Consider the following 15,604-nt stretch of genomic DNA (forward strand, 5'->3'; position numbering starts at 1 on the left):
TAAGGAGGAATCCTCCTTGAGTGCTAAAATGCTCTCTCTGAGAGGCACAATAATAGAGTGAAAAATCATGGCACTCAGAATTTGGGGACTGAATTCAAATCTCAAGTCTAATGCTAGTAGTCACAGGGTTATAGGCAAAGCACTTTAACTCCCACCCCCAAAACCCTCAGTTTTATCTGTAAAATGGGGGTAATACCTATCTGTATTTCATATCTCACAGGTTTGTTTCAAGAAAAAGTTTATATAAATATCAGTTATATCTCTGAGAATTTTATAGAAAGAGAAGTTCAAATGGTACCTTGTGGAAAGAGGAGAAGACAGAGGAATTAATCTCAAGTAAATGAGCACTTTATTACCTAGTAGGTCTCTTGGTCTTTTTAGATTAAACCAACGGGTGACAATGTAAATTTAACAAGTGTTTACTGTGTACCATGTACTGTGTATACTATGTTAGATATTAGGGATTCAAAGAATCCCTTCCTCAAGAAGGTTACATTTTATCATAGGAGATACACTATATACATGAGGTTTATCAGTTGATCAAAGTAAGGAGAGAGATGGCAGCATCAAAGAAGGAAGTATCAAGGATAATTTCAAAGTTTCAAACTAGAGTTCTAGATCTGGAGTCAGGGAAATCTAAGTTCAAATGCAGCTTCAGACATTTATCTGAAAAAAGGGGGATAACTCTCCAGAATTTTTGTGAGATCAAATGACAACAAATATAGAGTGATTAGCACAATGCCTGGTGCTTAGTAAGTGATAGATAGATAGATAGATAGATAGATAGATAGATAGATAGATAGATAGATTGATAGATAGATAGATAGAATAGATAGAATAGATAGAATAGATAGATGTATGTTAGCATTGTTATTATTATTACTAAAGCTCAGGGGACATATTAGGGCTGAATATCTAGAACTAGGAGTCATCACAATAAAAATGATCATTGAATCTCTGTACACTGATAAAGTCATCAGGAGGGAGACTATGGAGAGAGTAGAAGAGTCAGGATAGAACCTTGGGGTCTGGTAGATAGATATTCATCTAACAAAGGAGTCCCAGGAAAGAATGGTGACAGGAAAACTGATGGAGGACAGAGAAGACAGGAGGATAACTAGATTCAAAATCACTTTATATTTATTTTGTATATAGCTTGTATTAATTTATCTGTAGACATGTTAGATCCCCATAGTAAAATGTAATAATATTGATAGCAGAGACCACCTTGATAGTACATTTGTGTTTGTGTACTTATCACAGTGCCTGCCATGTGCCAAACATAATTTGGGAGAGATGGAGAAAGAATACAAAAATGTATAAAATAAATTATTTTCCTTTAGGGAACTTTCAATCCAACTGGGGACTCAAGACACAGATACATGAAAAGATCACTAATACAAGATAATCTAATCCAAGGCAGATATGTAGTATGGATAATAATAGGCTAGGAGTTAAGAGGGAGAGATCGTTGTAGCTGAGAGAGAGGCCCCTAGCCACTTCCACCTGAATTATCTGGATAATTGACCTTGATGACAGATTCACTTGCTGCCATTAACCCCTGGGAGGGGGGGTTCTTGGCTGTGCTAGCCCTGAACAGGACCCAGCCTTCTCCCAATGTCTCGTAATGATGAGCAATGATTATTACCATCACCTCAAAGAGCAAGGCCTGGCCAACCCACTGATTTATCTGGCTGCTGAATTATTCAGCCTGACCCTGTGATACCATATGAAATCTGCCTTTGACACAGGTAAGGAAAGATGCCAAGAAGGACCAACATGGGAAAAGGAGCCAAGAGGCTCCAGCAATCCCAGAGATAGAGGGAAATAAGAATATAAAAAATGGTGGTGGGGAGAGGGAGTGGCAAATAGAAGGGATTGATTGATCATATATAGTTTGGAAGATTTAACAAAGAGATCTTTCAGTGACCATTTCTTGCTGGGGAAGGGAGGATTTCCCAGGACCAGAGATTTCCTTTGGAGACTATATGAGGGTAAAAACTTAAAAAACCGTTTCTGGCTCCCTCCATCTCTTTTTCTTCCAGAAATCATGTATTCTTTTTGTCAGTACACAAGTGAGATGGTCAGATGTCCCAGTCCTTTAGTCTCTTCCCCTCTTTGTCCCAGCTTCTGGGATGCCAGCCAAGCTCCCTTCATCTTCACAGCAGACAGGGATGCTATGATCACCACAGAGAGGGCAGTGCAATCCACTGCATGTGAAGCAAGGTGGGGGATCTCCTGAGTCAAGAGTCAAACACTCATCATCTTCAGTAAGTCCTGTAGCTCAGGAGAGTGAGCTTTATCCAGCACCAACACACAACAAGAGTACATACCACCTCCTCAGAACAATGATCTGAGCTTGGCAGAAATCCAGATTATGAGTTACCTGTGCCCAGGAAGGGAATTGGACTGACAGGACACAGATACATGAGGAGGTTTGGGGCCTTTGTGGGTTTAAAAGTTAACTCTTCCCCAGGAAAAGATCTCTCAGGTGATGCTCAGCTTGGGAAGATCTTAAGCCTGGATTCATAGCTTCTTGCCAGGACTAAGGCAGGAATAATCAGAGTAAAATCTTGCTCCAGCTCTCTGGAAGATTCTGTGCTCAGACAAGTTATATCCCCTTGCTAACAAGAACTGAAGGAAGAAACTATGTTCTTTCTGTCTAGACTTTCCTCACAGAGGGACAAAAGATGGGCTCCCTTTCCTGGAGTGATCTCATCTTGGGCAAGTAGCTGTTAAAAGCTCCGGGCAAGATTATGAAATAGAAAAAGCTTTTCTTAGTGCTCCTCTGGTCTCCTTGGGGCCCCTTTCTCTTCTCTTCAGCCCCAGTCTCTCTCCTGTCTTCTTCCACCCCTAAGTTCCCAGAGCCTTATACTGAGCACTGTACTATACAGCCCTCTGCTTTTCCCCCTTATCAGCCTATTCATTTTTCTAGTAAATTTACTTATTTTTAATGTACATTGCTTTATGAATTATGTTGGGAGAGAAAGATCAGAGCAAAAGGGAAAACCCATGGGAGGCACAAGAAAAGAGGGGAAAAAAATCAGTGAACACAGCATGTGTTGATTTACATTCAGTCTCCTTAGTTCTTTTTCTGGAAGGATATGGAATTTTCTGTCCAAAGTCTATTGGGATTGCCTTGGATCACTGAACCACTGAGAAGAACCAACCTTTCATAGTTAATCATCACACATTCTCGTTGTTACTGTGTAAAATGTATTCCTGGTTCTGCTTGTTTCACTCAGCATCAATTCATGTAAATCTTTCCAGGCCTTTCTAAAATCAGCTTTTCATCATTTTTATAGAACAATAATATTCCACAAATTGTTCAGCCATTCCCCAAATAATTCCAGTTCTTTACTACAACAAAAAAAAGGCTGCTACAAACATTTTTGCACATGTGAGTCCTTTTACCTCCTTTATGATTTCATTATGATACAGACCCAGTAGTGACCTTGCTGCATCAAAGAGTATGCACAGTTTTATAGTCCTTTGGGCATAGTTCCAGATTGCTCTCCAGAATCTCTGGGTCCATTCACAACTCCACCAAAAATGTGTTAGTGTCCCAGTTTTCCCACATCCCCAACATTTATCATTATCCTTTCCTGTCATCTTAGCCAATCTGAGAGATTGAAAGGTAGTACTTCAGAGCTTTTTAAATTTGCATTTCTCTAATCAATAATGATTTAGCACATTTTTTATATAACTAATGGTGGCTTTCTTTTGACGATTTATCGATTGAGGAATGATTTGTACTCATAAATTTGACAATATAAGCCCATTCTTAACAGAAAATGTATTTTCTTTTAATAAGGGTCTTTACCAAATGATGAGTAACAAAAGGAATCCCAAACATCAAATTGGTACCAAAAGGAGTGGGGAAAGAGGGTTAATTCTGGCTAGAGAATCTTCCCATTATGGGATTTTTGTAGAGTCGGCCATATTGGTGAAATTATGCTTATGCAATATTAGCTATACAAGGTTTTGTTGACACTTTATATACTACCAGATAATCAGAAAACAAGAAAATATATTGACAAAAGACAATTATTTGTTACTTTAAAGTTTGTAAAAATACTTTATATAGATTGCCTAATTTGAGCCTCACAACCCTATAACTTAGCACTTAGGTGATCTAGATAATTCTCTTCATCTTTCAGGGCCTCAGTTTGCTTATATACAAGAAGAAATTTCATTAGATAACCTCAGCTCCTTCCTATCTCCAAGTCTATGCCCATTTACAGAAATAAGCACAATATTTTAATGCCCTGTGTCATACAATTTTTTCTACAGTCAATTGATTTCCATAAGAACAGAATAAATATTATCAACACCTTTCCCATTTCATTCAATTCAACAAACATATTAAGTTACTTACTAGTGATATGACCTTGGGCAAACTTTAATTTTTCTGTGCCTCAGTTTCCTCAACTGTAACATGAGAGGGTGTAAGCCTTTAAGATCACTTTTAATTCTAAATTATAATTGCACTTAATTCACAAAATTGTTTTGAAAATCAAATTAGATGATATAAAATATTTTACAAACCTTAAAGCACTATACAAATATAAACAGTTTTTACTATCACTATTACTATGTATTATGCAATTATGTGCAAAGGATTGCCCCTAGCACTGAGATCATTCAAATATATTTTTATTAGTCTAGTAGGAAAAGAAAAAAGACAACTAAAATTGAATATGACTGAAACATGACTGAATTAATAACTGAAATCCAGATGCTACAAGTTCAGAAGAAGAAGAGATCACATCTGCTTTCTGGAAGAAGGTCTGGGAAGATTTTCTGTAGGCAACATGGTGTAGAGTTGGGAGTAAAGCACCAACTTTGGGATGAATCCAGATCCTAATTCCAGCACCTCTAGTCATAGGAACCTTGGTCACTTCATTTTTATAAACGTCATTTTCTGAATCTATAAAATAAGGATAATAATATCCATATAGTGCTACTAATAAAAATCTGTACTTTATAGGGTTGTTAAAGGATCAAATAAGAAAATATATGTAAATATCAGTTATGATTATGGAATTAAAGTCTATCCTGGATTTGGAAAGGCAATAAATACTTCCACAAATAAATATGAAGAAGTGCATTCCTGTCAAGGGACAAAATAATCAAAGGTACAGAAGGAAGAAAAGCCAGAAGGAGTCAGGGAAACCAATGAAAACCCTAGCTTAGCTAAAAACAGAGCAGCCAACCTTTTCTATAAAGCTCTTCAGGGAGTGTGGAGTCAGATTGTAAAAAAGCTTTGAATGCCAGGTTAAGAGGTGTGAGCCTTAAGAATGAGAGTAGATGAGGATTTTGAGCAAGGTAGTACTGTTTGAGACATTTTTTTAAAACATGGCCATTCAGGGAATTTTATTGTAATAAGGCAGAAGAGAGGGGCAGTTTTTTCTCAGTAGTTGAAAAACAAGAAAAGAAGAAAAAATGAAGGAAGATTTTGATTTTTTTTTAATTTATTGATGAACATCTAACACCATATACCAGAAATCAGAAAAAAAAATAAAAATCTAGATATTTACACCAGGAATGGAAGGCTGTTTAAACATCAAGGAAACTATCAGCATAATTGACCATATCAATAATCAAAATAACAGAAACCATATAATTTTGTCAATAGATGTGGGAAAAGCATTTGATAAAATACAACACCCATTTCTATTAAAAAAAACACTAGAGAACACAAGAAAAAAATGTAATTTTCTTTAAAATGATAAGTAGCATCTATCCTAAAACCACCAGCACTATATGCAATAGGCTAAACTAGAAGCATTCCCAATAAGATTAGGACTGAAATAAGCTTGCCCATTATCACCATATTATTCAAAATTGTAATAGAAATATTAGCTTTAATAGGAGGAGAATAAAAGGAAATTGCAGGAGTTAGAGTTACTCAGTAATGAGGAAACAAAACTATCACTCTTTACAAATAATATAATGGTATATTTAGAGAATCCTAGAGAATCAACTAAAAAACCTACTAAATTAACTTTAGCAAAGTTTCAGGGTATAAAATAAACCCACATAAATCACCAACATTTCTATGTTATCAACAAAACCCAACAGCAAGAAATAAAAAAAGAAATCCCATTTAAAATAACTGTAGATAATATAAAATATTTTGGAGTCTATCTGCCAGGAACTATATGAAAACAATTATAAAACACTTTTCACACAAATATTTAGATCTAAACAAATGCTCATAGGTAAGCCAAGCTAATATAATAAAAATGACAATTCTACCTAAATGAATCTATTTATTCAGTGTCATATCAATCAAACTGTCAAGAAATTATAGAACTAAAAAAAAACATAATTCATATGAAAGAACAAGAGATCAAGAATTTCAAGGGAATAAATGAAAAAAATGCAAAGGAAGACTGTACCAGACCTAAATCTATATTTTTGAAGTAGCATCAAAACCTTTTGGTACTAGATAAGAAATAGAGTAGTAATCAGTTGATTAGGTAATGTTCACAAGACACAATAATCAATGACTATAGTAATCTACTGTTTCACAAGCCCAAAGTCTCCAGTTACTATAATAGGAAGTCACTATTTGATAAGAATTGCAGGGAAAATTGGAAAATAGTATGGCACACAAAAGACAATGATGAGCATCTAACACCCAACACTAAGATAAAGTTGAAATGGATTCTTTATTTTTTATTAAAGCTTTTTATTTTCAAAACATATGCATAGATAATTCTCAACATTCACTTTGCAAAACCTTGTATTCCAAAATTTTCCCTCTCCCCCACTCCCTTCCCTAGATGGCAAATAATCCAATGTATGTTAAACATGTGCAATTCTTCTGTACATATTTCCACAATTACCATGCTGCACAAGAAAAATCAGATCAAAAAGAGAAAAAATGAGAAAGAGAACAAAATGCAAGCAAACAATAACCAAAAAAAAGTGAAAATACTATATTCAACATTCAGGACTCCATAGTCCTCTCTCTGGGTGCAGATAGCTCTCTTCATTACAAGATCATTGGAACTGGCCTGAATCAACTTGCTGTTGAAGAGTCATGTCCATCAGAATTGATTGTCGTATAATCTTGCTGTTGCTGTGTACAATGATCTCTTGGTTCTACTCACTTTACTTAGCATCAGTACATGTCAGTCAGTCTCTTCAGGCCTTTCTGAAATCATCCTGCTGATCATTTCTTATAGAACAATAATGTGAAATTAATTCATTATTTAAACAAAGAGAGTGATACTATAAGCAAATTAGAAGAACAAGGGATAGTCTGTCTCTGAGATCTGTGAAGAAGGGAGAGATTTATTGCTAAAGAAGAATTAGAGAACATTGTAAAATGCAGAAGGGATAATTTTCATTGCATTAAGTAAAAAAAATGCTTTGCACAAACAAAACCAATACAGCCAAGTTTAGAAGGGATTGCAGAAAGCTGGGAAAATATATTAGCCAGTGTTTCTGATAAAGGCCTCATTTCTAAAACATATAGACAACTGACTCAAATTTATAAAAATACAATCCATTCCCCAATTGATAAATGGTCAAAAGACAATTTTCAGTTGAAGAAATTAAAGCCATTTCTAGTCACATGAAAAAATGCTCTAAATCACTATTATTAGAGAAATACAAATTAAGGCAACTTTAAGGTACCGCCTCTTAGATAGACTAAGATGACAGAAAAAAGATACTGATGAATGTTGGAGGGGATGGGATAAGGGAAAACTGGGACACTGTTGGTGGAGCTATGATATGATCAAACCATTCTGGAGAGCAATTTGAAACTATCCCCAAAGGGTCTATGAAATTGTACATACCCTTTGTTCCAGCAGTGTCTCTACTGGACCTGGATCCCAAAGAGATAATTAAAAAGGAAAAAGGACCCATATGTGCAAAAAATGTTTGTAATAGTTCTTTTTGTAGTGGCAAGGAGCTGGAAATTGAATGGATGTCCAAGAGAACAGTTTACACAGCAACACAAAGATTATGTGATGGAACTTGGCTCTTTTCAACAATGAAGTGATTCAAGGCAATTGCAATACACTTGTGATGAAAAGTGCTATGCACATCCAGAGAGAGAACTATGGAGATGGAATGTGGATCACAACATGGTATTTTCATATTTTTATTGTTATTTGTTTGCTTGATTGCTTTTTTCCTTTCTCAGGGTTTTTCCTTTTTGATCTGATTTTTCTTGCACAGCATAATCAATGTGGAAATATGTTTAGAACTGCACATGATTAACCTATATGGTATTGCTTATTGTCTTAGAGGAGGGGAGAGGAGAAAAATCTGGAACACAAGGTTTTGCAAAAATGAATGTTGAAAACTATCTTTGCATGTATTTGGAAAAATAAAATACTATTTAAATAAATAAATGAATCAATATCTACAAACCACTACCAAACCCTCTCCCCCATCCCAAAAAATATAGTATGTGGTACCTATGTGAAAAAATAGATCAGAAAGAAGACTGGAGGCAGGGAAATCATTTAGGAGACTATTTTAGTAGCACTATTAAGAATCATAGAAGTTTTGAGTTGGAAAGAGCTTGGTAGTCAGCTAGCCAATCCATACAAAAAAAAATGAATCCTCACTATAATATACCCAATAAGTGATCATCCATCACCTCCAAAGCAGTCCATTATGCTTTGGGCCAGTTCTATTTGTTAGGAAGCTTGTCCTAACATAATGCCTAAATTTGGCCTTTCATGATTTTCATCCTTTCCTCCTTCTGCCTTGTGGGATCAAATAGAACAAGTCTAAATTCTCATTCACATGCCAGCTTTTCAAATACTTGAAGACAACTATCATGTACCCTGAATCTTCTTTTCTTCAACTTACACATACCAAGTTCCTTCAACTGATTTTTCATAAGTCATGGACTCTGTGATCCTTATTGTTTTTCATCTGGAATTCTCCAGTTTATCAATGTTTTTCTTAAACAATGGTGCCCAAAATTAAATGCAGTACCTTAGCACTCCACTGCTTTGAAACTTTTCAAAGTAGGTATTTGGTGCATTTTTAACAGGAAAAAAATTACTTCAATTCTCAATGTTTGCTTGGAACTCAACAAACTTAATTGTTGTTTAGGTTGAGCAGTAGGAATTTGAGGATGGCCAGAAGTACTGCCCAGACCACGCCAATGTTGCTATTGCCCTCAGACAGGGAAGCTCCTCCCCAGCAAAGGCAGAGATGCACAGAGATGCAGCTGTTAAGCTGGACCTCATGATGCTGAGGTTGTGTGCATGAGAGGGCAGGTTGTGGGGCAGTTCCTTCAGGATGATGAAGCTGAAGTGTATATTCATGTGACTCCCAAAATAGTACTAGAAAGGGCACAAAGTGGCCAGCATGCAGAGAGGAGAAGGAATAGGAGCAGGTGCAGTGACATGAGCAGCAGTGGTAGGAGTCTAGGTAGAGACTGCAGCAGTGGATGAAGAATTCCAAGGCTCCTGGCAGCCATGAGCCTCAGGCTACAGATTGCTACCTTCACATCCAGTCCCACTCCCCCAAGGAATGTTAGATAGCATGGAGTGAGGGGAGAGCATAGAAAATGAGTTGGGTCAAAAAGGGAGGAGTCCAGATGCAGTGGCTTGTTCCTCTACAGTAAGAAGTCCCAGTTGCTTCTTTGGGGAACTGGGGAAGGAGGGATGGTTAGGCTATAAACTGGAGATGTACCTATTGGAAAAATTAATTTAGAACTCATTTTTCACCACTTGTTGTGCCTTCTGGAACCAATTAAAAATGAATACCAAGGCACCACTGTATAATATTCCATATGACATCTGACAAGTAATAGAGTGTGATATTGCCTCCCTATTTCTGAAAACTTTATCTTTCCTAATGAAGCTTAAAAATCACATAAACTTTTTTGATTGACATCATACCGTTGATTCATATTGGTCTTGCAGTTTACCAATACCTCCAGACCTTTTTTAAAACAACTCCTCTCTATTCATGCCTTTTCTATCTTATACTTGTAAGCTAATTTTTTTCATCATGCCCAATATCATAGCCAATCAAGATCTTCTAAATCCTGACTGTCTACCACTATTATGTTAGCTTTCCTTCCCAGATGTGTGTCTTCTTCAAAATTAGATTTGCATACAATCCATCCAAGTCACTGTTAAAAAAAAATTTTATAATAGTTTTTTGTTTTTCAAAATACCTGCAAAGATAGTTTCCAACATTCACCCTTGCAAAACTTTGTGCTCCATATTTTTCTCCCTACATCCCTCCTCCCCTAGCCAGCAAGTAATCCAATATAGGTTAAACATATGCAATTCTTCTAAATATATTTCTACATGTGTCATGTTGCACAAGAAAAATCAGATCAAAAAGGGAGAAAATGAGAGGAAAAAACAAGCAAGCAAACAACAATAACAAAAAAGGTGGAAATACTATGTTGTGATCCACATTCAATCCTCATAATCCTTTATCTGGATGTAGATGGCTCTTTTGTCTGTTGGAATTAGTCTGAATCACCTCATTGTCTAAAAGAGCCAAATCCAACACAGTTGATCATCACATAATCTTGTTGGTTCTGTGTACAATATACTTTTGGTCCTACCACTGATAAAAATGTTAAACAAAAAGGACAAACCAAGCACAAAAGTAAAAGAATAAAGTAGGATCAGCAAGAGTGCAAGTGTGGTGATGAATATAAGAGATATTTTTGAGATAAAGTCAACAAGTGTTGGCAACTGATTGGACAAGAAGTTCCAGTCAGAGGAAGAAATTAAAAGATGACTCTGAGATTGAGCCTGACTGATTAAACATTTTATTCTATTCATAAAACATACCCACCATGATTGAGCCTGATTCAGGGCACCCCACTTCCAGGCTCTATACTCCCAGTATATGATAAGTGTTTTCTAAAATGGTTAGAGAAAGGTGGCTTTTCCAAGACTAAATAAAAGCATTCTATTCCAACACATATAATGTTTATAATATTTTTTACAACAACTTGACAGAACAGCCAACTCACCTTCAGATTCAGTCATGGAAGGCAAAGAAGGATGCCACTTGTGCTGAATTCTCCCCCAAGCAATCTACAAAAGAGTTCAAGAAGGTCTCAAGACAATCTGGGTGGCATCTGACATTTCCAAGAGCTGTCAAAAGCAAGAAAGCACACAGGCTTTATTAATCCCCTCAAAGGGCAGCAGTATGATGTGGCAGCTCTGCCTCTCTATCTGGCTTTCCCTACATCTCCTGACACTCTTCAGGTTTCATTATCATTAATGCCTACAAATTTTACAACTAGCAGAATAACAGGCTAGTTTACAAGTGGCTTGGGTAGAGGTGACCTTGGTGGATTACCTCCTTGCAACCTTCACAAAATGTTTTCTTTGGACAGAATATTAGACTAAAATTCAGGAAAACCTATGTCCAAATTCTTAATTAGATAAATGCTGTGTGACCCTAGACAAGATACTCAACTTCTCCTAGCCTCAATTTCCTCATCTGTAAAATAAAGATGATAATAATAACATGCACTTCACATAGATGCTGTAAGAATCAAATAACCTTTAAAGTGCTTTGCAAATCTTGAAGTGCTATATAAATGTGTAAGTGAGCAGCAGCAAGGTGGAAAGAGTGCAAGGCCTGGAGTTAAGAAAATTTATCTTCCTGAATTCAAATTTCACCTTAGTCACTTATTAGCTCTATGACCCTGGGCAAGTCATTTAACCCTAATTTCCTCAATTTTATCATTTGTAAAATGAGCTGGAAAAGGAAATATCAAACCACTCCAGAATATTTGCCAAGAAAATCCCAAATGGAGTCACAGTCAGACATGACTGGCAACACCTGAAAATAAATGCTATCTATGATGTTACTGCTGCTGCTGCTGCTGCTGCTGCTGCTGATGATGATGATGATGATGATGATGATGATGATGATGGTGATGGAAATAGTTTATCTGCTGATTCTCATTAACTTTGGAGTTGACCCCTGTTTAACTGGCTGCCATTCTACTCAAGGTTAGAGTTGCATTCTTTACAGAATGGCAACAAGTGAATTCACTACTTACCCTTCTTACCCTAGGAAACTTTTCTGTACCCATAGATCTTTCCCTTTATCCCAGTCTCTATTGTTTTTTTTCTCCCTTCTCATTTATGCCTGCCCCTTTTCTCTATTGTCAAAGATCCCAGACTAGGCCAATGCCCGCTGGATGCCCCCGGCATTTTTCTAGACCATTGTTCCCCTGTGGCTGCAATGGAGACCACGTAGGGTGGAAAAATTGGACAAAGTGATCCATAAACCAGCTGTGTCCCAATTACTGTCAGTTTGGATGGAGTCACAGTCAGTTCAGACACATGGCAAATTAAAGGGTCCAAAGACCACCTGGAGGCTGTGGCAATGTGCTTGGAAAGGAGCAAGTTGTCCTCTGAGAAACTCATCTAAGCCACATGGGGACACCTCATGTGAGTCAAAGGAGAGATCATGGACATAGCAGATCCAGAAAGAAAAGAAATTAGGATGAATCTAAAAACAATCTAGTCATGGGTTGTAAGGCACTATCTACCCTGGATTCATTCTGACAGTAGGCTGCAGATTCTGTTTTTATCTCAGGGGCTAGAATCATCAGGGGATTGTTTTTTTTCACTCTTTTTGTTCAACTGATGAATAACAATGGTAATGGAGATATAACTTTGCAACCCAAAATGCTTTCAGTGCCATTGTTACACACCAGTGTAACAGAATTATGAATAAGATGAATAAGAAACACCTGATTTGTGTGGACATCATCTTCAGACTGACATAATAGAAGCTGTCATTTCTACCCAGGTATCATGTCTGTAGTTTAAGTAAACTGCCACCAGAACTACCAGAACTATCTAATATAATAGCAACAACAATAATAATACCTTACGTTTTCATAGCAGGAGTAGCATGGTTTAGCTAAAAAGCCAACCTCAGATTTGGGAAGACTAGAATTTGGGTCCTACTTCTGACACATATTGTCTGTGTGGCCCTGGGCAAATCATTTAACATTTCAATATCCCAGGCAACTCTCTAAGGCAATAAATTGTAAAGCAAGTTCCAATCTGCATTGATAGAGGGATTGTTTCATCAGAATTCCTTTTACTAATGAAACCACAAGACCAGTCCCCCCCAAAAAAAATTTGTATAGTATTTTCCAGCATTGTAAAGTGCTCTTACATGCCTTACCTTATTTAACCTTCACAAAACCCTTTAAGGTAGATAGAGAAGGCATCATTATATTCATTTTACAGGTAAAAAACTGAATTCTTTAAGTTACTTGCTTAAGGTCAAAAGAAAGTAGTGTCACTGGTTGGGCTCAAATCCAGGTCTTCTGACTCAGCATCCAGTATTTTATTTATACTATATTGTCTACCTCTCCCTTAGGGCTTCCTTTTTCAAACTATGCTTTACATAGGTCCAATTAATTGTGTCAAAGAAAATTATATCCTTTTTGACTCCTTTATTATTGCTTTTTTTCTAAACTAAGATGTCTTTAACTAAATTGACTAAGCATAAACAGCAAGGAAAGTTATATGTAACTATATATTTTAGTACTCAAATTAAAAGAATCAATCAACAATAAGCATTTTAAGTACCCACTAAGAGTGCTTCCTGCATAAGAGACAGAAAGAACAAAGACATAGAATCATAGTACAGAGTAATCTTTAAAGATATTGAAGGTTTGCTTGCCTTATCTTCCCTATTATACTGTAAGCCCCTTAAGGAAAGAGACTAGAACTTACTCGTCTTTGTATCTCTAATATCTAGCATAGTGTCTTATCCTTAAGAAAATGACCAAAATTATTAGTAGAATGATACACAAAGTCATAGAATACAGAAAATTAGAAAGAGAAAGTATCACTGAATTTAGATTTAGAGGACCTGATTTTAAATCCTGTCGACCTCCCTGTACCTTAATTTCTTTATCTATAAAATGAAAGAGTTAAATCACATGGCCCCAAAGTCTCTCCCATTCTAGATACAAGGGTCTATGGAGGACACAAGCAATCAGAAAAATAGAATGAGGAATAAATGACAAAGAAACCATGAAGATAAAGCATATTCCACATTAGACTTGAAGCTTTGTCAGGACCATGGACAGCTATAAATAGTGCATGTTCCCTAAAGAAGTAGACAAAAACACAATTCTAGGTCGGGGTGCAATCTGGTAATCAGATAAATAATCTTTATATCTTGTCACTGGACCCAAATAGCTCTGTAGGGGGAAGTGAGACAAGTGACCTTGCACAGACTTCCTTCACTTAAATCCATTTCACTTACATGTCAGGGTATCCTTGATATCATGGTCCTCTTCAAGAACAAAGGACAAACAATGGTCTCTGTGAATAAAGCTGGCCCACAAACTAGAACTGGACAGTTGAAAGACTCTTCCTTCCTTCCTTCCTTCCTTCTTTCTTTCCTTCCTTTCTTCCTTCTTCCTTCCTTCCTTCCTTCCCTCTTTCTCTCCCTCCTTACCTTTGCTCCCTCTGACAACATAGAATAATATACCCTTACCTACATATGGTCTTAAAAGCATTTTTTTTCTTTTCTTTTGCATCTCTGAAATCTTCCAAGATATCTTGGAATTTACTGGCTAGATTTCTTTCTTAAGAACCATGCCTTAAACTAAAACCAATCTGATCCTCATTGGTCTTCAATAGGTCCTAGGCCAAGCCCCAGTTGGTCATTTATTGGGTCCCAATTAACTCAAATTGAATATAAATAGCAATCATTTCTGTTTAGGCCAGAAACTCTGAGGGTCTTCCCAACCAAAATTTATTTATTTATTTAGATTTTTTTTTTTCTTTTTGTGGACTAGGTAAAAAAGAAGATTCTTTGCCTCAATTGCTACATAGTTTTAATCACTGAATGGGTGCAGCCTCAGTCAAAGTGTTGAATATCTTAATTTAAAAAGGCCAAGGTCTCCCATTGCATCCAGAGCCATCTCCACTCATCTTGATCTATATCTTGCCACTGGACTCATATGGCTTTGTAGGGGAAAGTGAGGCAGATGACCTTGCACAGACTTCTCTCACACTTACATCCAATTCACTTGCATGTCATGGCATCACCTCCTTAAAGTCATGATCTTCTTCAAGAATGAAGAACAGGGGCAGCTAGGTGCAGTGGATAGACTACTGAAGTCAGGAGGACCTGAGTTCAAATCTGGTCACAAACACTTAATACTTCCTAGCTATGTGACCCTGGGAAAGTCACTTAACCCCAATTGCCTCAGCCAAAAAAAAAGAATGAAGAACAAACAGTCAGAACCCCAAAAGGATATATAAGCTGAAGATGAGAGAAAAGCAAAGAAATTAGGCAAGTTGGACCTTGGCGTTATTCAGTTTTTAAGCTGTATCTGATTCTTCATGATCCCACTTAAAATTTTCTTGGCAAAGACATTAGAGTGACTTTCCATTTCCTTCTCCAGCTCATTTTGCAGATGAGAAAACTGAGGTAAACAGGATTAAGTGATTTTTTCCAGGATCACAGAATCAGCAAGTATCTGACTCTAGATATGAACTCAATAAGATGAATTTTCTTGACTCCAAGCTCATCCAGAATGTTATTCACTGTATCATCAAATTGTCTTTAAGTTAGAATTAGACCATGTTTAAAA

General features: G+C 36.6%; 1 long non-coding RNA gene across 3 annotated transcripts in view; it reads right to left on the reverse strand.

The window, feature by feature from the left end:
* Positions 1–1,366: 1,366 nt before the first annotated feature.
* The window catches only part of LOC141563115 (uncharacterized), a 97,719-nt gene continuing 83,481 nt past the window's right edge, over positions 1,367–15,604 (reverse strand). For all 3 annotated transcript variants that reach the window (XR_012488331.1, XR_012488330.1, XR_012488329.1), the window contains 2 exons: positions 10,985–11,108; positions 1,367–7,189 (listed from right to left, as the gene is read on the reverse strand). This is a non-coding gene — a long non-coding RNA (uncharacterized LOC141563115). The remainder of the gene's footprint in view (positions 7,190–10,984; positions 11,109–15,604) is intronic.

The sequence above is a fragment of the Sminthopsis crassicaudata genome, chromosome 3 (genome assembly GCF_048593235.1).
Source record: "Sminthopsis crassicaudata isolate SCR6 chromosome 3, ASM4859323v1, whole genome shotgun sequence".
In the NCBI taxonomy this organism is placed as follows: Eukaryota; Metazoa; Chordata; class Mammalia; order Dasyuromorphia; family Dasyuridae; genus Sminthopsis; species Sminthopsis crassicaudata.